Genomic DNA, 22,303 nt, shown 5'->3' on the forward strand with positions numbered 1-22,303 from the left:
ATAATAAAAAGTAGGGAACCCAGAACTGAGCCCTGCGGCACTCCACATGTGATGCTACCCCATTCTGAAGATAATGGGACACCATCTTGACTATCTACTACAACTTTTTGTTTCCTGTTTGAGAGATATGACTGCACCACTTATACCGAGATGTGCAGCTTTTTGTAAAAGAATTTGGTGATTTACATAGTGAAATGCTTTTGTTAGGTCACGAAATGTGCCAAACACTTTCAGTTTCTTGTTGATAGATTCCAAGAGTTTGCCAGTAAATGCAAATATTGCATCTTCTGTTGACAAACTTCTCTGAAATCCAAACTGACTTTTGTTGAAGATGTTGTGTTCACTGAGATGGCTTAAAAAATGGTTCAAATGGCTCTGAGCACTATGCGACTTAACTTCTTAGGTCATCAGTCGCCTAGAACTTAGAACTACATAACCTAACTAACCTAAGGACATCACACACATTCATGTCCGAGGCAGGATTCGAACCTGCGACCGTAGCGGTCGCTCGGCTCCAGACTGTAGCGCCTAGACCCAAACGGCCACTCCGGCACGGCACTGAGATGCTTAACTATCCTGGCATGCATTAGTTTCTCTAAAACCTTTGAAAAGCTTGTTAGTAGTGATATTGGCCTATAGTTAGCAGTATCCGTCTAATCCCCCTTCTTATACAGCGGTTTTACAACTGCATACTTACGCCTCTCAGAAACTATTCCTTGCTTAAGTGACGCATCAAAAATGTGGCAAAGGACTTTACTTACATGGCTGCAGCAGTATTTTAATAATTTGTTAGAAATGTTGTCAATTCCAGCAGAGTTTTTACTTTTCAGGGACAAGACAACAACCATCTGCACGAACAGTTCGACGACGTTTGCAACAGCATGGACTATCAGCTCGGAGACCATGGCTGCGGTTACCCTTGACGCTGCATCACAGACAGGAGCGCCTGCTATGGTGAACTCAACGACGAGCCTGGGTGCACGAATGGCAAAACGTCATTTTTTCGGATGAATCCAGGTTCTGTTTACAGCATCATGATGGTCGCATCCGTGTTTGGCCACATAGCGGTGAACGCACATTGGACGCGTGTTTTCGTCATCGCCATACTTGGCGTATCACCCGACGTGATGGTATGGGGTGCCATTGGTTATACGTCTCGGTCACCTCTTGTTCGCATTGACGGCACTTTGAACTGTGGACGTTACATTTCAGATGTGTTACGACCCGTGTCTTTACCCTTCATTCGATCCCTGCGAAACCCTACATTTCAGCAGGATAATGCACGACCGCATGTTGCAGGTCCTGTACGGGCCTTTCTGGATACAGAAAACGTTCGACTGCTGCCCTGGCCAGCACATTCTGCAGATCTCTCGCCAACTGAAAACGTGTGGTCCATGGTGGCCGAGCAACAATACGCCAGTCACTAGTCTTGATGAACTGTGGTATCGTGTTGAAGCTGCATGGGCAGCTGTACCTGTACACACCATCCAAGCTCTGTTTGACTCAATTCCCAGGCGTATCAAGGCCGTTATTACGGGCTGAGGTGGTTATTCTGGGTACTGATTTCTCAGGATCTGTTGTTGTTGTTGTTGTGGTCTTCAGTCCTGAGACTGGTTTGATGCAGCTCTCCATGCTACTCTATCCTGTGCAAGCTTCTTCATCTCCCAGTACCTACTGCAACCTACATCCTTCTGAATCTGCTTAGTGTATTGATCTCTTGGTCTCCCTCTACGATTTTTACCCTCCACGCTGCCCTCCAATGCTAAATTTGTGTTCCCTTGATGCCTCAAATCATGTCCTACCAACCATTCCTTTCTTCTAGTCAAGTTGTGCCACAAACTTCTCTTCTCCCCAATCCTATTCAATACCTCCTCATTAGTTACGTGATCTACCCACCTTATCTTCAGCATTCTTCTGTAGCACCACATTTCGAAAGCTTCTATTCTCTTCTTGTCCAAACTGGTTATCGTCCATGTTTCACTTCCATACATGGCTACACTCCATACAAATACTTTCAGAAACGACTTCCTGACACTTAAATCTATACTCGATGTTAACAAATTTCTCTTCTTCAGAAAAGATTTCCTTGCCATTGCCAGTGTACATTTTATATCCTCTCTACTTCGACCATCATCAGTTATTTTACTCCCTAAATAGCAAAACTCCTTTACTACTTTAAGTGTCTCATTTCCTAATCTAATCCCCTCAGCATCACCCGATTTAATTTGACTACATTCCATTATCCTCGTTTTGCTTTTGTTGATGTTCATCTTATATCCTCCTTTCAAGACACTGTCCATTCCGTTCAATTGCTCTTCCAGTTCCTTTGCCGTCTCTGACAGAATTACCATGTCATCGGCGAACCTCAAATTTTTTATTTCTTCTCCATGGATTTTGATTCCTACTCCGAATTTTTCTTCTGTTTCCTTTACTGCTTGCTCAATATACGGATTGAATAACACCGGGGAGAGGCTACAGCACTTTCTCACTCCCTTCCCAACCACTGCCTCCCTTTCACACCCCTCGACTCTTTATAATTGCCATCTGGTTTCTGTACAAATTGTAAATAGCCTTTCGCTCCCTGTATTTTACCCCTGCCACCTTCAGAATTTGAAAGAGAGTATTCCAGTTAACATTGTCAAAAGCTTTCTCTAAGTCTACAAATGCTAGAAACGTAGGTTTGCCTTTCCTTAATCTTCCTTCTAAGATAAGTCGTAAGGTTAGTATTGCCTCACGTGTTCCAACATTTCTACGGAATCCAAACTGATCTTCCCCCGAGGTCCGCTTCTACCAGTTTTTCCATTCGTCTGTAAAGAATTCGCGTTAGTATTTTGCAGCTGTGACTTATTAAACTGAAAGTTCGGTAATTTTCACATCTGTCAACACCTGCTTTCTTTGGGATTGGAATTATTATATTCTTCTTGAAGTCTGTGGGTATTTCGCCAGTCTCATACATCTTGCTCACCAGATGGTAGAGTTTTGTCATGACTGGCTCTCCCAAGGCCATCAGTAGTTCTAATGGAATGTTGTCTACTCCCGGGGCCTTGTTTCGACTCAGGTCTTTCAGTGCTCTGTCAAACTCTTCACGCAGTATCTTATCTCCCATTTCATCTTCATCTACATCCTCTTCCATTTCCATAATATTGTCCTCAAGTACATCGCCCTTGTATAAACCCTCTATATACTCCTTCCACCTTTCTGCCTTCCCTTCTTTGCTTAGAACTGGGTTTCCATCTGAGCTCTTGATATTCATACAAGTGGTTCTGTTTTCTCCAAAGGTCTCTTTAATTTTCCTGTAGGCAGTATCTATCTTACCCCTAGTGAGACAAGCCTCTACATCCTTACATTTGTCCTCTAGCCATCCCTGCTTAGCCATTTTGCACTTCATGTCGATCTCATTTTTGAGACGTTTGTATTCCTTTTTGCCTGCTTCATTTACTGCATTTTTATATTTTCTCCTTTCATCAATTAAATTCAATATTTCTTCTGTTACCCAAGGATTTCTATTAGCCCTCGTCTTTTTACCTACTTGATCCTCTGCTGCCTTCACTACTTCATCCCTCAGAGCTACCCATTCTTCTTCTACTGTCTTTCTTTCCCCCATTCCTGTCAATTGTCCACTTATGCTCTCCCTGAAACTCTCTACAACCTCTGGTTCTTTCAGTTTATCCAGGTCCCATCTCCTTAAATTCCCACCTTTTTGCAGTTTCTTCAGTTTCAATCTGCAGGTCATAACCAATAGATTGTGGTCAGAATCCACATCTGCCCCTGGAAATGTCTTACAATTTAAAACCTGGTTCCTAAATCTCTGTCTTACCATTATATAATCTATCTGATACCTTTTAGTATCTCCAGGATTCTTCCAGGTATACAACCTTCTTTTATGATTCTTGAACCAAGTGTTAGCTATGATTAAGTTATGCTCTGTGCAAAATTCTACAAGGCGGCTTCCTCTTTCATTTCTTCCCCCCAATCCATATTCACCTACTATGTTTTCTTCTCTCCCTTTTCCTACTGACGAATTCCAGTCGGCCATGACTATTAAATTTTCGTCTCCCTTCACTACCTGAATAATTTCTTTTATCTCGTCATACATTTCATCAGTTTCTTCATCATCTGCAGAGCTAGTTGGCATATAAACTTGTACTACTGTAGTAGGCAAGGGCTTTGTGTCTATCTTGGCCACAATAATGCGTTCACTATGCTGTTTGTAGTAGCTTACCCGCACTCCTATTTTTTTATTCATTATTAAACCTACTCCTGCATTACCCCTATTTGATTTTGTATTTATAACCCTGTAATCACCTAACCAAATGTCTTGTTCCTCCTGCCACCGAACTTCACTAATTCCCACTATATCTAACTTTAACCTATCCATTTCCCTTTTTAAATTTTCTAACCTACCTGCCCGATTAAGGGATCTGACATTCCACGCTCCGATTTGTAGAACGCCAGTTTTCTTTCTCCTGATAACGACGTCCTCTTGAGTAGTCCCCGCCCGGAGATCCGAATGGGGGACTATTTTACCTCCGGAATATTTTACCCAAGAGGACGCCATCATCATTTAATCATACAGTAAAGGTGCATGTCCTCGGGAAAAATTACGGCTGTAGTTTCCCCTTGCTTTCAGCCGTCGCAATACCAGCACAGCAAGGCCGTTTTGGTTAATGTTACAAGGCCAGATCAGTCAATCATTCAGACTGTTGCCCCTGCAACTACTGAAAAGGCTGCTGCCCCTCTTCAGGAACCACATGTTTGTCTGGCCTCTCAACAGATACCCCTCCGTTGTGGTTGCACCTACGGTACGGCCATCTGTATCGCTGAGGCACGCAAGCCTCCCCACCAACGGCAAGGTCCATGGTTCATGCGGGGGTCTCAGGATCTATGCACCCAAATTGCGTGAAAATGTGATCACATGTCAGTTCTAGTACAATATATTTGTCCAATGAATACCCATTTATCATCTGCGTTTCTTTTTGGTGTAGCAATTTTAATGGCCAGTGATGTATGAGAGTGATGTACTATTCGTATTTGTACTATAAACGCGAAAGGAGAATAAACAATTCTCACCATTGCAAGCACAAACTGTAAAGATTTGAACTTTGATTTGAGTAAACTATGGCGCATAGAAGTAATTATTATCTACCCTAGAAGAGTGAAATTTTAGCGCGAAGCTAGTGGCACAAAAAGAATTTTGATCAAACTCGTGCATAAAAATTTATGTAACAGGACCGGTGATCATATGAGGCTCTTGTGACGTGCTTTCCGCGAGTTGGGATGCCGAGAGTTGGAAATGGGCGACTTTTTTCTGGAGTGGAAGACTGAGTCTTAATAAGGTCGGCATCCAAGCTCCTCGGCGTCTTTAGTCAGCAGTCGGCCGGTCTTCAGTCGGTGATTCGGTACGATCACAGTCAGGGAGAGTCGTATGAGTGCTGATGCAGCTGCACTCGTTAGGTTGTCAAGTTTTTCCCTTTCCGTGGGATTTAATAATATTCTGGCACTGTTTCAACTCTGATTATTATGCAGAGTGTGTCACAAGTAGAATGTGAGGACTTCAGTGAAACTTCTTAACCGATCAGCATTTAGGACAGCGAATCGTTGTATCGATTATTCAGTTTACTGCTGAGAGTATTTCAGTGACTTCATAGCCGTGAAAACGGTCTGGTGTTTTATACTTCATTTATTAAATTTGTGATGTGGTGCTATCTACAGCTGCGGGCTACAGTCATTTTATTAATTCAACGTAATAACTTGTGTTGAGCACCAGTCACGAGTTCCTTGGATGGTTAATTAGACAATAAACTATATGTCGAGCTCAAATCATCCGTAGTTGTGTACATGATTTATAGCAGCACCTACGTTCGTTCTAGAAGGTACTGGAATTCTGACTAGTCATCAGTAACTATTTTACAGTTTTATTTAAATTTAAAGCTTCGTAATACAGGAATAAGAAGTCTGCTCCTAGACTAACACAGAGAGAGTCTTTCACGTCTCTCTGAAAAAAAAAAAACTATATCTGTTGCCGACTGCCCTTTCGTTAATTGTTGCTTTTATAAAAATTGTTTTTGCTCCTTCTGGTTTATTTAATTATTTTTAATTATTATTGGCGTAACAACGCATATATGGAAAGAGTGACGTGAAATTCTTTTAACAATGCTGTGCTTTTAATTGCTTTATCATCGTTACCTTTTTTAGCAAAATAAAATGATGGAAGTATTATTGTTCTGAATCTGGCCTACAATTTAAAGAACGATTTTTTAGTAACTGCAACTCATGCTAAGTATCAATATATCTTTCCTACTTCGTAATTATTCAAAGTTGAAATTAATGTCCTATGATCACTGATGCTACAGTTCGTACGATCGTTCACAAATACAAGTTTGCAGTGGATTTTATTTCTTACTAAAATGCTATTTCATACCACGGCTAGCCCAAGAACATGAGATTCTCATTAAAGAAAATTACGTATTCACTATAAAATTTAGCCGTGGTCAGAACAGAGCACAGCAAGTTTCCTATCAGATTCTTTAGGTACATAAAATTATTTGCACTGAAAATTATATCCTATCAGCAGCCCGCGTCAACCTGCAACACATCATAAAATCTGCTGATCTTCACTGCCAGCCTGGGAGCTAAAAGAAATAATATTATTTTTTACTATTATTTTACCGCTTCCTTGCGGTATACTCGACTATATTGTAAGTCGTTTAAATATGCCGCGGCAGCGGCTCTTCTTTCTCCACACAGCTCAGCTCCACAGATAATATTTTTATATGGCTGAAAAATATCTTAACAGGATGGGATAATAGGCAGGCACACTTTAACATTTAAGTAATACAAGTTTTCATTTAAACAGCTCTATTTAAACATTTAAATATCTTAATAATTACAGACCTGTGTACATTCACGCGCAATGGCGTCCAATTCACAATCTCGACAAAAGAATGCTACCTTCGCGCTCTCTACGACAATAACAGGAGATCTTTCTCTCACAGCTTTCAGATTAAGAAGACAAAGACATTGCTTTACATCATGCCTTATATACAAATTCATTTGGTGATCTTTGTACAACATTTATCTTCTGTGTCGGTCTTATTACTCGCCGACACAGACGTTCTCAAAAATAAAAAATAAAGAAAATAATACATAATTTTACATAATGACACAATATGACACATCTAATATTTTAATTATTACATAATATATTGTCTTTGTTTATTACAAGACGTTACACTGCCCCCTGGCAGCATTTGACTAACGATGAAAATGTTCGGCAATATGCTGCCACTAACGTCTGTCTTGTTTATGGTTTATTACTTTGGTTGGAACATTCACTTTACACTACTCAGTTCTTTTACACTGTAGGTTTAATTACACTTCGTATACTGTTCTTACACTTTGCGAGGTGACCGTCAACCTAGTCCCAGGGTCATTACATTTATTTGGCTCCCCCATTCGGGCTACGTGCGATCAGAAAACCTGGGAAAACTGCGCCGGAGCCATGGTCATCTCACGAAAAGTTTAGACTCTATTCAATGTCCACATATAACAAAGGCTATTTGTGATAGCATGCTACACTTTTAGTCTCTTTGTTATCAATATACTACTTGTATTCTGGATTGTTATGAAAGTCACTTATTACACATTTTTACAATAGTATAATGAACCGTCTTTGCACTTACTCGCGACAGTTGGTTTAAAATGTCTAGCATTCGTGCGAGTACCTTTCATTAACATGACGCAAACATATTAGATCGATACATCACTAAATCCATGAATATTGTGAGTTCGTGTTGGATAACAACAAAAAAAATGTTTATCACGTCATTGCGTGTCCATTAAACACCATTCATGTTAGCACATTATACATATAGTTAATAGTTCATTTGAATGACAACAATGTGGTATGGAGCTGGCGGCGCGAAGCAATTGTTGAGTAGCGTCGTCTGGAACGCCGCGTACCGACGGCCGCTGGGTTCGACGACCGGCTCTCAATAACAGTGAGGTCGTGCTAGCGTGGCGCCCAAGCAGTCGCGAACCGCGCTGAACCATTCGCTGTTGTCGGCGAGTGGCAGTGGTTTACCGCAACCGGCTGGATGGCGGCACGGCACTCGTCTCTGCTTCTCCGCATGGCTCCCCGTCGTGGCGCATGAAACAAACATTCCACAACGGTGTACTGTCTTTAAGGACACAGATTACTAGCTGTGGAAGAAGAGGCAATTTGTTAAAAGCGTTTATTGTTCAGTAAGCCGTCGCTTCACTGGTATGCACAGGATGTTTTGGCGTGATAACAGGTTTTTTGTGGCATCGTGACACTGGTATTCAGAGTTCGTCACACGCACATTGTACTACACGTTTTCACTCACTTCCACGGTTGATGCACTGCCAGAGCGTCTTTCAACACGCGAAAATGGTTCGTTACACTCATACTACATGTCTCCGTTGAGCGATGTTTGTGTAAATCGTCTCCGAACGGATCAATAACTACTATTTTTATACACTGTCTATTGTTCGTTGAGCGCTGCACTAGGACAGTCTATCACTCAACACTAGATTTATCGACGTATATATTGGTGCAGATACAACAGTCATTTTCTGTCCCTACTACACACAATATTCCGTCCTGTCCTTAAGTGTTTATGCACACAGTTTATTTTTTAACACCTTTTAACTGTTCTTTGCATAGTCACTCTGATTTACATAGCATTTATTTGTTTTCACTTTATCACAACATACTCTTCATATTGTTGCTAGGCGTATTTGGCCCTTTTGTAAATTTTTTTTTAACGGTGTGTGAATTTTTTTTTTATACATTTTTTTTTTTTTTTTTTTTTTTTTTTTTTTTTTTTAGTGTAGCTTGCCTGATTATCACCCATCTATCAAACAGATTTTACCATATGCATGACAGCTTGACTCGGGCATATTGTTCAATAAATACTTCGTTTAGCAATAACATTATTTTTAATGATTTTTCCTATATGACTACAGTGTAGGTTCTGCATTGTCTGACTTAACTCGCGTATCGCGTAATGAATATTCAAGGTCGTGTACCAAGTACACAGGCTTCAATTGAAGCATTGCTACATACAGAACGGAGTTTCCACGGAACGGGCTCGTTTTTAATTAGGTTCTGCTCCAGTGTCGTTCTCAAATCACTACTGGCAGCCAACATCACATTACATCATTGTTGCATATTGCAAAGTCAATGTCTGGCTAGTAAAGACTCTCTCTCTCAGGGTTTCTTATCCTAATACAATTACAGCAATTCCCTTACTCTATAAGATTGCATCATTGATTGCACTTACACACTACACATAAAAAATGGTTCAAGAAATTAATCCTTTATACAACAAGAAAATTGTTCATTTTTTAATAAGCACATAATATCTTAATGACTAATTGTCTGTAAACAAAATCTGTCCTGTGTAAGCTATTGCTCACTTTCTGATTCCACTTCCTCCCAACTTCATTACACACAAATTTCTTTCTAAATACTAACACACTTATATTCTAAAACACAATTAAAATCTTTTTACACCTATTACTCTTTATATATTATGTGTCACTGAATCAATAACTTCACATCTTCTGAATCTCTTTAGCTACGAATTCCCTCCTCGACCAAGGGATGGAGTAGGTTGCGCGACAGTATGTATTATGGGGTATCACCTCTATGTGATAGTGGTACCCTTTGACTATTCCTGGACGGTCGGTAAATACCATAGTATATTCCGATAGCAGCTGCGTCAACTGTTGCTTTTGCGTATCATTTAAACCTTCCGATTCGTGCACTTTAGTCTGATATGCCTCAACATTTGTTTCGAAATTTTGATCCTCTAAGTTCGGGTAATAGAGGTCTGTTGCATGTGAAAAATCATCGATGTGTAGTACCCAAGGGTTCCTACCTTTGATATCGATTCGATTACAGCACGGCACAAGTACCTCCTTCGATTTCATCATAGATAATTCAATCCTTCTACCCCTATTAATTATGCTTAGTTTCCCCACGGAGAGGTCGATCAATGCGTCCCTCTCACGGAGAAAATCTACTCCCAGAATGCAGGCCACCTTCAATCCTTTAACCACGAGGAACGAGCTCACTATGGCTTCGCCCTCCTTATAAATCTCCACCTGCACCTGGTACTTAACTGATTGGCTCTGTGCACTAATGGCTCCAGACACCTTACAATTATTAACCGGGAAGGTCGGAATACTATGTCCCTTTCCCAGTGCTTTAAATAGCTCCATACTCATCACACTTACTGAGGCACCTGTGTCGATAATTATGTTTACTGCAACATCATTGATTCTAGCTTCAATAATAGCTTGCACATTTTCGTTATTATCCTTCTTACATTCGTGCGATTCGTTCAGCAGATCTTTATCCATACTGACACCTTCGTTGTATCGCAGCATGCGTATCCCAGGTCTATTACTGTTATTACTCGAGTTGCTCTCACTCCATCCCTCGGCCGTCGATGGAGAGCATATCGAGGCCGATTCTAGTTTGTTGGATTAGTTACTTGGGAGGCACTTGGACGGCTATTGTCCGCGACCTCCACTATATGTACGTTCTGATTTGTAGGCCGCCACGGCTGCGCAATAGGCGCGTTTTGCGGTGGTGGTCTATTGTTGTCATACCGGTCACTAGCCTGTCGCTCTGGGCTTCTACACTGATTCTGTTGCCAATTTCGATTACTATCATTATAATTACTCTGCCACTGACCTCGCGCATTTTTCCAGCGGTTGGTCCCTGACATTCCGGATTCGTATCTGTCGTCAAATCGACGCTTTTTGTTATAATTTGGTTGTCCATACCCGTTTTGGCCTCTACCGTTACTACCATTTTGCGATTGTTCTTGTCGCTTGCTACCACCCCCACCATTTCTATGGTTGTGGTTCTGTGCACTACTGTTTCTGTCGTGATTACATCCCGACCCATTATTCCGCAAATGGTCGCACGCCGATTTTACATCTTCCTGTATCAAATCTATGGAATCTAGGACCGACAGGAAGTTTTCCATGTCGCTTTCTGGTACATGTATTAACTTCTCCTTGATCTGAATTGGTAAATGGGATTTGAGTAGTCTTATTATGTCTCTCGGTGATATAGGCTCGTCCCAGTAGCGTGTTTTGTTTATATATTTTTCAAAGTACCGCCTCAAATTCCCAAGACGGGGTGAGTACGGTTCGGGATTATATACCTCTTTTCTTAGTCGCTCTTGTATACACGGCGACCAATATTTCGATAAAAATGCCCTTTCAAACTGTTCGTATGTCTTGCAGCTGTCTGCTACCTCTGTAGCCCACAGTGCTGCGTCACCTTGAATGTACGACATTACGTATTGTATTTTCTGTGTTTCGTTCCATACACTGGGTAAGATATTTTTAAAGCTTTTTATAAATACCACTGGGTGTACTGATTTCCTTTCAGTAGTAAATGTTTGAAATTGTCTATTTTTAATTAAACTTTCTTCCACTAATATTTTTGAACTACATGGGTTCGCTGCTGGGACATATGCTGTGTGCTCCGAACCGGAGCTACAGCTCTTCGCATTATCGACTACAGATTCCCCATTGTTGTATCGCATATAAGTTTGTGCGTTGCCAAAACCATGGGCTGTTGGCGACAGAGGTTCCTGTTCCACTTGTTTCCTGCTTTGTGCTAAACCCTTCTCCAGATCGGATATCCGTTTGTTAACATTCACTTGCCACTGCGGAATATCCTCACTGAGTATTTGTTTAATGGTTTGCACATCGTTCTGTACCTGACTATTTACGGCGGTACTGAACGATTCTGAATCTCTATTTGCTATTGCTGCTTCTACTTTAGAATTAATATTCGTGTCAATCTCAGTCTCCTTCACTTCTAGCCATGAGTTAAATTCTGTTTCAATTTTATTTGCCTGTTCATTCCACTTCTGCTCTACAAGCTGTGTGGAATCTATTTCTAGCTTTTCTACTCCGTTGGCTAAGACACCTATTTCATCTACCATGTTAGTGTTTGCTACTTGCAGGTGGGTGACCTGTTCAGTCAGCTCCTGCACGGCCTTAGGTATCGACTCGTAATTCTTTTTCATATCTGCTATCTCTTTTTTCATATTTTCTAACGATTGCACAAGTTGCTGGTCCCGCTCGGCTTGCTGGCGATCTCGCTCGGCTTGCTGGGCAAGTAAATTTTCTGCTAGCTTACGATCTCGCTCAGCTTGCCGGCGATCTCGCTCAACTTGCTGTTGCGCAAATTTTGCCTGGTAATCTAGCACACGCTCTAATATAGTCTGAATTGAATACCCACCAGGCAGATTACCACTCTCTGGTTCCTGCTTTTCTGGTGGTGGTACAATTTCTTTATCTACATCAACTTGATGACTAGTGGGCGGTGGCACTACTTCCTGTGGCCCTGCCCCCACATTTTCGCCAGTTATATCTTCAAAGAGAGTACTAGTACTACTTGAGGCACCCGGTTCCACATTTCCTTCACTAGCTAATTGTTGTTCTTCAGTATCCATATTGCTTGGACGTTGACTACGCAACTTAACCATATTCCTAAATTGCTTACTAAAACACAAAATCTAACAGTTTTTCCCCTTGCACACAAAATACATCACTTTATATACACTACACTGCACACTAAAAATTACTATCTACATCAACTTTGTCCTGTCACAAATACTAACATCAAACTACGTACAGTATGCACACCACTAGCGATATGAGATTACTTCACTGGAGCTCAACTTCTACAAACAGGACAACTACACTGTAGTCTTACCTTTAGTTTCTATTATCTCGGGGTCCGGCTGCCCCCGGATTACGTAGTCGTTAGAGCTTCTCAGTACAATCAGGATCGTCTTCTCAAACTCGCTTGCAGTAGTACGTTTTGTCATGTAAGAGTGTTTGAACATTCATTAATACATAGCATAGATCATGATATACATACATTTAACACTAAATACATATACATATACACCTACATAACAATAGACACTGAAAGAAAATACATAAAATTTTATAATTGTGGCCACTGCAAATTCGGGCCCCGCGTTTTTGGGCGCCAGTTTCACGTCTCTCTGAAAAAAAAAAAACTATATCCGTTGCCGACTGCCCTTTCGTTAATTGTTGCTTTTATAAAAATTGTTTTTGCTCCTTCTGGTTTATTTAATTATTTTTAATTATTATTGGCGTAACAACGCATATATGGAAAGAGTGACGTGAAATTCTTTTAACAATGCTGTGCTTTTAATTGCTTTATCATCGTTACCTTTTTTAGCAAAATAAAATGATGGAAGTATTATTGTTCTGAATCTGGCCTACAATTTAAAGAACGATTTTTTAGTAACTGCAACTCATGCTAAGTATCAATATATCTTTCCTACTTCGTAATTATTCAAAGTTGAAATTAATGTCCTATGATCACTGATGCTACAGTTCGTACGATCGTTCACAAATACAAGTTTGCAGTGGATTTTATTTCTTACTAAAATGCTATTTCATACCACGGCTAGCCCAAGAACATGAGATTCTCATTAAAGAAAATTACGTATTCACTATAAAATTTAGCCGTGGTCAGAACAGAGCACAGCAAGTTTCCTATCAGATTCTTTAGGTACATAAAATTATTTGCACTGAAAATTATATCCTATCAGCAGCCCGCGTCAACCTGCAACACATCATAAAATCTGCTGATCTTCACTGCCAGCCTGGGAGCTAAAAGAAATAATATTATTTTTTACTATTATTTTACCGCTTCCTTGCGGTATACTCGACTATATTGTAAGTCGTTTAAATATGCCGCGGCAGCGGCTCTTCTTTCTCCACACAGCTCAGCTCCACAGATAATATTTTTATATGGCTGAAAAATATCTTAACAGGATGGGATAATAGGCAGGCACACTTTAACATTTAAGTAATACAAGTTTTCATTTAAACAGCTCTATTTAAACATTTAAATATCTTAATAATTACAGACCTGTGTACATTCACGCGCAATGGCGTCCAATTCACAATCTCGACAAAAGAATGCTACCTTCGCGCTCTCTACGACAATAACAGGAGATCTTTCTCTCACAGCTTTCAGATTAAGAAGACAAAGACATTGCTTTACATCATGCCTTATATACAAATTCATTTGGTGATCTTTGTACAACATTTATCTTCTGTGTCGGTCTTATTACTCGCCGACACAGACGTTCTCAAAAATAAAAAATAAAGAAAATAATACATAATTTTACATAATGACACAATATGACACATCTAATATTTTAATTATTACATAATATATTGTCTTTGTTTATTACAAGACGTTACAAGTCACTGCTTTACTGTTCTGTTTTAAAAAAATTAATTGCGTCGCATACTCTTTTCTTACCTACTGCCTCACTCATACAACGCTTGTCTGGGTATGGTAAAAGCGGTAGATAACATTTCGCTTCCGTTTTTTATGCTTCACCACTTCGGAATTTGAAATGATGTATTCCAGTCGCCATTGTCAATTTTTTTTTCTAAATCTACAAATGCTAGAAATGTTTGTCTTCCTTCAACGTATCTACTAAGATTTGTCTACGGTCAGTATACAGTGTGACAATTGTTGAACTATAGGAAATATTACTGTCACAATTTCTGACTGATTTGCGTTAAGACGTTCAAACTACATAGCTGGCCGTCGGACATGATGGGAATTAGTACGCTGTATGGTTTGGTTTAGCGACGAAGCTCACTTTCGTTTGGATCGGCTCGTCAACAAGCAAAATTGGCGCATTTGGGGGACTGAGACTACGCATTTCGCGATCGAGAAGTCTCTTCCCCCTCAAAAGGTGGTGTGGTGTGCAGTGTCCAGTCACGGAATAATCGGTGGTATGGTGACTATCGAACAGCACGTGAAAGTTTTGGAAGACGATTTCATCCCCATTATCCAAAGTGACCCTGATTTCGACAAGATGTAGTTCATGCAAGACAGAGCTCGTCCCCATCGAAGCAGGAATGTGTTTGATGAACCGGAGGAGCATTTTGAGGACCACATTTTGGCTCTGGTGTACCCAGGGGCCACTGGCACGGGCCTCGATTGGCCGTCATATTCTCCGTATCTGAAGACGTACGACTCCTTTTTGTGGGGCTGTATTAAAGACAAGGTGTAGAGCAGTAACCCCAAAACCACTGTTGAGCTTAAAACAGCCATTCAGGAGGTCATCGACAGCGTCGATGTTCCGACGCTTCACCGGGTCATGCAGAATTTCGCTATTCGTCTGGGCCACATCATCGCCAATGATGTCAGGCGTATTGAACATGTCATAACCTAAATCTGAATATCTGTAGTGACGTTTCATGTTGAATAAAGTGTGTGCACGCCGTAGTTTGTAACTAATTTACGCTTTTTTCATACAGTTCAGTAATTGTCACCCTGTAACTTCATGTTTTCGTACATTTATCTGGAACCCAAACGAATCTTTCTCCAGGTCGGCTTCACTCTGATATCCCACTTTTATGTAGATAATTCGTGTTAATATTTTGTAACCGAGATTGACTAAACCGATTTTTTTCGTAGTAGACCTTGCAGTGTGTGCCTTCTTTTAGTGTTGGTATAATTACATTTTTCTTGAAGTCTGAGTATCTCATTTGCATCAGCCAAAACAGTGCAGATGTGAGAGCATCTCGTATCAGGATTTGAGTAACATTTTTCTTATTAGGTCACTGTGGTTTTTTATTAGGTCACTGTGGTATTTACCATAACTTGAGTAAGAAAGGAACAAGATTCGTAATATATGAAACAATTTATTTACATTACACGAAATTTATGACAAGGAAAACCAAACGATCTGAGATGCTCCAAACTGCGCAGTATTCCGCAGCACTGGGGTGGGCGCCCTCCAGCTAGTGAACCATGTCAGACAACATGGCCACCATCCGGTTAGTCCTGAAACACAAAGGCTTTACGTTAGGGCAAGCAGCATAGACGTCGACTCTTGTTGGAAGGCTGTTGCAAAAGAAGTGTCAGCCACATATCAGGATTCCTAAGAAGGGCTGAGAATTTGGCAATGTGAATCAAGATCTGCTTTTTAGATTACAATGAAATCACTCATACAATAATTATGTTAATTCATGTTCTCAGGAAACTCAGAGCATCTGTAAAGATAAAAATTAGCGTTATACAATGTAAAATTAAAAGATTACACAAACTTCACGTTTTGGTCAAACAAGAGACGCACAATGATTGATGATGTGGTTTCCACTGTGGTGGGGTTGAGCTACAGCATCTATTTTATGATTTGAATATGGCCGAAGATAGTTCCATAAAATTTTGGGCGTGCAGCCGCATAAATTAGACTGTTGTTGTTGTTGTGGTCTTCAGTCCAGAGACTGGTTTGATGCAGCTCTCCATGCTACTCTATCTTGTGCACGCTTCTTCATCTCCCAGTACCTACTGCAACCTATATCCTTCTGTATCTATTTAGTGTATTCATCTCTTGGTCTCCCTCTACCATTTTTACCCTCCACGCTGCCCACCAATGCTAAATTTGTGATCCCTTGATGCCTCAGAACATGTCCTACCAACCGGTCCCTTCTTCTTGTCAAGTTGTGCCACAAACTCCTCCCCAATTCTATTCAATACCTCCTCATTAGTTATGTGATCTACCATCTAATCTTCAGCATTCTTCTGAAGCATCACATTTCAAAAGCTTCTATTCTCTTCTTGTCCAAACTACTTATCGTCCATGTTTCACTTCCATACATGGCTACACTCCATACAAATACTTTCAGAAACGGCTTCCTGACGCTTAAATCTATACTCGATGTTAACAAATTTCTCTTCTTCAGAAACGCTTTCCTTGCCATTGCCAGTCTACATTTTATATCCTCTCTACTTCGACCGTCATCAGTTATTTTGCTCCTCAAATAGCAAAACTCCTTTACTACTTTACGTGTCTCATTTCCAAATTCCCTCAGCATCACCTGACCTAATTCGACTACAATCTATTATCCTCGTTTTACTTTTGTTGATGTTCATCTTATACCCTCCTTTCAAGATACTGTCAATTCCGATCAACTGCTCTTCCAAGTCCTTTTCTGTCTCTGACAGAATTACAAAGTCACCGGCGAACCTCAAAGTTTTTATTTCTTCTCCATGGATTTTAATACCTACTCCGAATTTTCTTTTGTTTCCTTTACTGCTTGCTCAATATACAGATTGAATAACATCGGGGACAGGCTACAATCCTGTCTCACTTCCTTCCCAACCGCTGCTTCCCTTTCATGTCCCTTGGCTCTTATAACTGTCATCTGGTTTCTGTACAAATTGTAAATAGCCTTTCGCTCCCTGTATTTTATCCCTGCCACCTTTAGAATTTGAAAGAGAGTATTCCAGTCGACATTGTCAAAAGCTTTCTCTAAGTCTACAAATACCAGAAATGTAGGTTTGCCAGTCCTTAATCTTGTTCCTAAGATAAGTCGTAAGGTCAGTATTGCCTAACGTGTTCCAATATTTCTATGGAATCCAAACTGATCTTCCCCGAGGTCGGCTTCTACCAGTTCTTCGATTTCGTCTGTAAAGAATTCGTGTTAGTATTTTGCAGCTGTGACTTATTAAACTGATAGTTCGGTAATTTTCACATCTGTCAACACCTGCTTTCATTGGGATTGGAATTATTATATTCATCTTGAAGTCTGAGGGTATTTCGCCTGTCTCATACACCTTGCTCACCAGATGGTAGTTTTGACAGGACTAGCTCTCCCAAGGCCGTCAGTAGTTCTAATGGAATGTTGTCTACTCCTGGGGCCTTGTTTCGACTCACGTCTTTCAGTGATCTATCAAACTCATCACGCAGTATCGTATCTCCCATTCCATCTTCATTTACATCCGCTTCCATTTCCATAATATTGTCCTCAACTACATCGCCCTTGTATAGACCCTCTATATACTCCTTCCACCTTTCTGCTTTCCCTGCTTTGCTTAGAACTGGGTTTCCATCTGAGCTCTTGATATTCATACAAGTGGTTCTCTTCTCTGCAAAGGTCTCTTTAACTTTCCTGTAGCCTTCTTCTAATATTTCGGCTGAATGTCGTCCAGCCTCGGCTCACTCTGAAGATGGCTGAACGGCATTCGGCTGACATATTAGAAGGAGAGGTCCAATTTACGCGGCTGCACGCACGAAATTTTATGGAACAATCTTTGCGCCGCGAAAATATGAAGATGCACATGGCCGAAGATGTCCGAAATACATCAACGTCATTTGCTGTATACGAAATATAAGGCGATAAAAAGAAATTTAAGATAACATTATCCCATTATAAATGAACTTTGATACGATATTGTGGATATCGTACGATGCTGGATATTTCTCTCGTGGAAAAACTAGGGCATTATAAGCAGATCCGTTGGCGTTTGATAATGTGAACTGAAGAATCTCATAAAGGGATTCTGCTGGCCTGTGAATTTACTGGTATACCACTCTCTACAGATTCGGCCTTAGAGACCATTTCCAAGTGATGCGTGCACACTCGGGTTCATTGTTTTTAGCCCTACGAATGTATACAGTGTGTCCCAGAACGATTGGTTAATTTTCAGGTATAGGACAGGACCGATTATTCGAAGCAAAGAAGTCTAGTAAATAGGGACTCCAAAATGCTTGTTCATCTTCGGTCCTGTGAAACACACAGCTCTTCCACTGAACGAGTGGTCATAGCTCTAAAGTTATAAATTTCACAGCCCATGTTTACTACACTTTTCTGCTTCGAATTATCGTTCCTTTCATATCCCTGAACAATGACCAGTCCTCCTGGGACCCTGTTTTTATGTATTTTGATTGTTTTAATCCAAGACTGAACAGGGACAACATGGCCGAACCCTTTTTTTGGTGGAGATAAGAGGTTCTAATCAGCCAGCAGTGAACTGGAAATTTTCCGTGATTCAGACCGGCGTCTTAGATAAAGCTACTCGCCCGCCTGTGATAAAGTAAATCCTTCAAGGCTCTCTGGAAGATACACCTCCAATGTTATTTACAAATGAGAGCGACAAGGCTGGCTGAAGACGCTGACCTTGTTTAGAACAGCCCCAAAGACCAAGATTCAGGAGTAGTGACGTTACAAGACGTGTCGTGAACAGTCCTGAACTATTTTGCCTGAAAACGAAATTACAGATATTCTCTCCGTAAACACTTAAGTATGTAAGTGATAAAGGCTAGAGAAACACAGAGCTTTGAAAAAATGACATTTGTCGAACGTCCATCGTGATACATGACCAGTATTGGTTCAAATGGCTCTGAGCACTATGGGACTTAACATCTATGGTCATCAGTCCCCTAGAACTTAGAACTACTTAAACCTAACTAATCTAAGGACATCACACAACACCCAGTCATCATGAGGCAGAGAAAATCCCAGACCCCGCCGGGAATCGAACCCGGGTGACCAGTATTAGGGGACTGATAAGAAACCTACGATCTCTGTAGAGCAAAAAAAGTAGCTTATGTTGGCTGACAGGTATGCGTACAGTAACACATATTTCAAAGGCAGAAGAACATTACGTAACTGATTCAGTGATTACCAACGGAGAATAGCGTCACAATGTTTCTCACAGGATTCGTCCTGCAGCTTCCACTTAGAATACAGTTGTTTGTTACTCTAGCGCTACCACTGTTTCCTTTTTGCACAAAATTTTAGAGTGTTTGGACTCAACAAAAAGAAACCTTGTGACAAAATGTCACAGGTGCACCGTATCACCGCTAGGGGTCCATGACATTAGTGATGTTCAGAGACAGTGTTCAAACCGCTGTGAGATGAGTACTGTTTCGGAGACGTTGCTGCCCTGCTATGGATTTCTTTTTGTGGGAGGAGGATGAAGCGTTTGGTGTACGAGACACTGACAGAAACTCTAGAAGAGATGGTTGCCTGTTTGGCTGAAGCTGCAGCTTATTCGTGAGACATCGGAATGTCCTGGGCACATTAGGCAATCATTAGATGACAGTTGTGGATTAATTTAAACGGTCATTTTCAGGAACACCTCTAAAACATTATTCAACACACGTAATCTACACGTCGTCTTAATATCAGTAGCGTCAGAACCCTCATGGAACTCTAGCGGGTATAACAAGCGAAGATCATGGGGTTTGCAATCAGGCGAAATTTAGGATTTCATCCTGAGTTTACCGAATTTTGCGATTCCATCTAGTTTCCGGCAATGTTTATTCTGATTTCGGCTGTACACCAAGAAATTCATGATCTTTAATAAGCACGCTATACTCTGAAGTATTTATGATTTTTTACTCTTTCCTAAATTTGTTTATAACGTTATTACACTTTTTTTGCGAACATGAAGTACAGTAGAAAAACCTGGCCATCCTGTAGATTTCACTTTACGTTACGATGAACTTTATCTATGGAAAATGTAATTTATTTATATTTGTTTTGTGTCATTTATAACTAATGTCACGTTGACTTGATTGTTCTCTAAATATTACCTCCGTAGTGGCAAATGAAACTTTATCATCCATCAAATTAAGAACATCAATACATTCCAATAATACTTTCAATTTCTGTGGAAACAGTTTGCTATACATATAACAAAATGTCGATGTAAACAAACATTATGAGCAGCATATCTTGAAATTTTGCATGTTTATTTTATGACTATATCAAACAACTTTTATTACCACTTTTATTCCCAGATTTTTACACATATAAAAAAGATAAAAGTTCACTTAAATTTTTACTGTAAGTAAACTTGGATGTTGTTATAAAGATTCATGTTGACCAAATAGCTTCTAGAATATTCTCGAAAATCATAATTTCTTATACAGTATTGAATGTGCGTCAAATGAGCCAGTCAGAAAGCAGTCGTCAATCTGGAATCAGTCAGTCTGTGTTTAGTCTGCGGTCAGGTTCCTTTCAGTTAGGCTGTGATCTGTGAGAATGTGTACTGTGCATACAAAATGTCGTTTGTTTGCGAAAAGTACTGCGCAAAACTCTCCCTTGTGTGTAAAAAGAACATGTATAAAGTGCTTTACTATTGTGACCAGAAAAATATGAAATAAAATGACAAGAAACTGTATAAAACGGCTACCAAAAGCACAAGCTCTTCATTTTTACAAATACAAGGATATTCGCAAAATTTTAGAACTGAACGTGCATACTTTCCGTTTTATTTAAATGTACTGAATTAGCAGTCAAAGTAATTAACTGCTTAAACTTTTTGTAATTTTGGAAAGTAGGTTATTTCACGTGGAAACGTTGCATCTGTGATTTTTTTTGCCACATCAAGAAAGTGATTCTTTTTTTCTTCTCTAAATACTCCAAAATTTTGAACTCGTAGGTTTTTAACGCCCTGTACATTATTTGCAAGGACTGACATAGGGTCCAAATACGAGATATAAACATCAACTATAAAGCGAAAGCCTACCCACAAAATTTATTTCAGAATAAAAGAACAGCCTAAGCAGGGTAGTGACTTCTATTACGATATTTACAAACGTTCAAGAGCCAATTCTAGGGGCCACCCACACCTGGAGTGGAAACTCTTTCGGTTTCGTCAGGATATATGGCCTGAGGACCTGTGTGGCGTCATTTGGCGCAAACAGAACAAGATTAGTTATTACTCATTTTGATGTTCAATATACATCCTGTAGCTGTGGTCTCAGTGACGGCTGGCCACAGTGGAATCTGCTATCCGCATCGGCAAACTCAGGGCTACCCAGGTTTTGCTGCATACGCCCAAAGCCAAAGCAGGTTGCCCGCACTCTGATCCACAGGTGCTTCCAATGTGTCAGATCCCCTGCGAAGGAGGGATGACCGTGGTGCATGTGCGGTTGATTAACACACAGCTCTGACAGGGTTCCTGTCTCGTCACAGTCCACGATATCAGCGGACCCTGGTGTTGGGTGCTGTGAAGTCTGATGTCATGATGTATGCTGATGCTGACTCGACGGTTTGGCGGGCCCTCTGGTCCGTACGATAACGAAGTATCAGAGCAGCTCGGACCCTTACCTGGAGTGGTGTCGGTGGATGCAAGGGCGATACATCAGTGGCAGCTTCTATCCTGGACTCCGGCGTCAGTTGTCCATGCTTACAGAACTGCTGTCATTACGGCAGGTAGCGAGGGTATGACTGGCACAATATGACAATACAGGAACAATCTTACACAACATGTTACAATAAAATAACCAGAGAATCGACTGCAAACGACATGGATGCCATTGATCCATCTGATCGACTGTTTCTAAGCTAGCTGGTTGGGGTATTTATACCGAACTGAGGAGAGCCTTTGCAGTGCGATGCCATTCATGATGACCAAATCGGTCCAGTTTATTACGAGTGG

This window comes from Schistocerca nitens, chromosome 6 (genome assembly GCF_023898315.1).
Source record: "Schistocerca nitens isolate TAMUIC-IGC-003100 chromosome 6, iqSchNite1.1, whole genome shotgun sequence".
Taxonomy (NCBI): Eukaryota; Metazoa; Arthropoda; class Insecta; order Orthoptera; family Acrididae; genus Schistocerca; species Schistocerca nitens.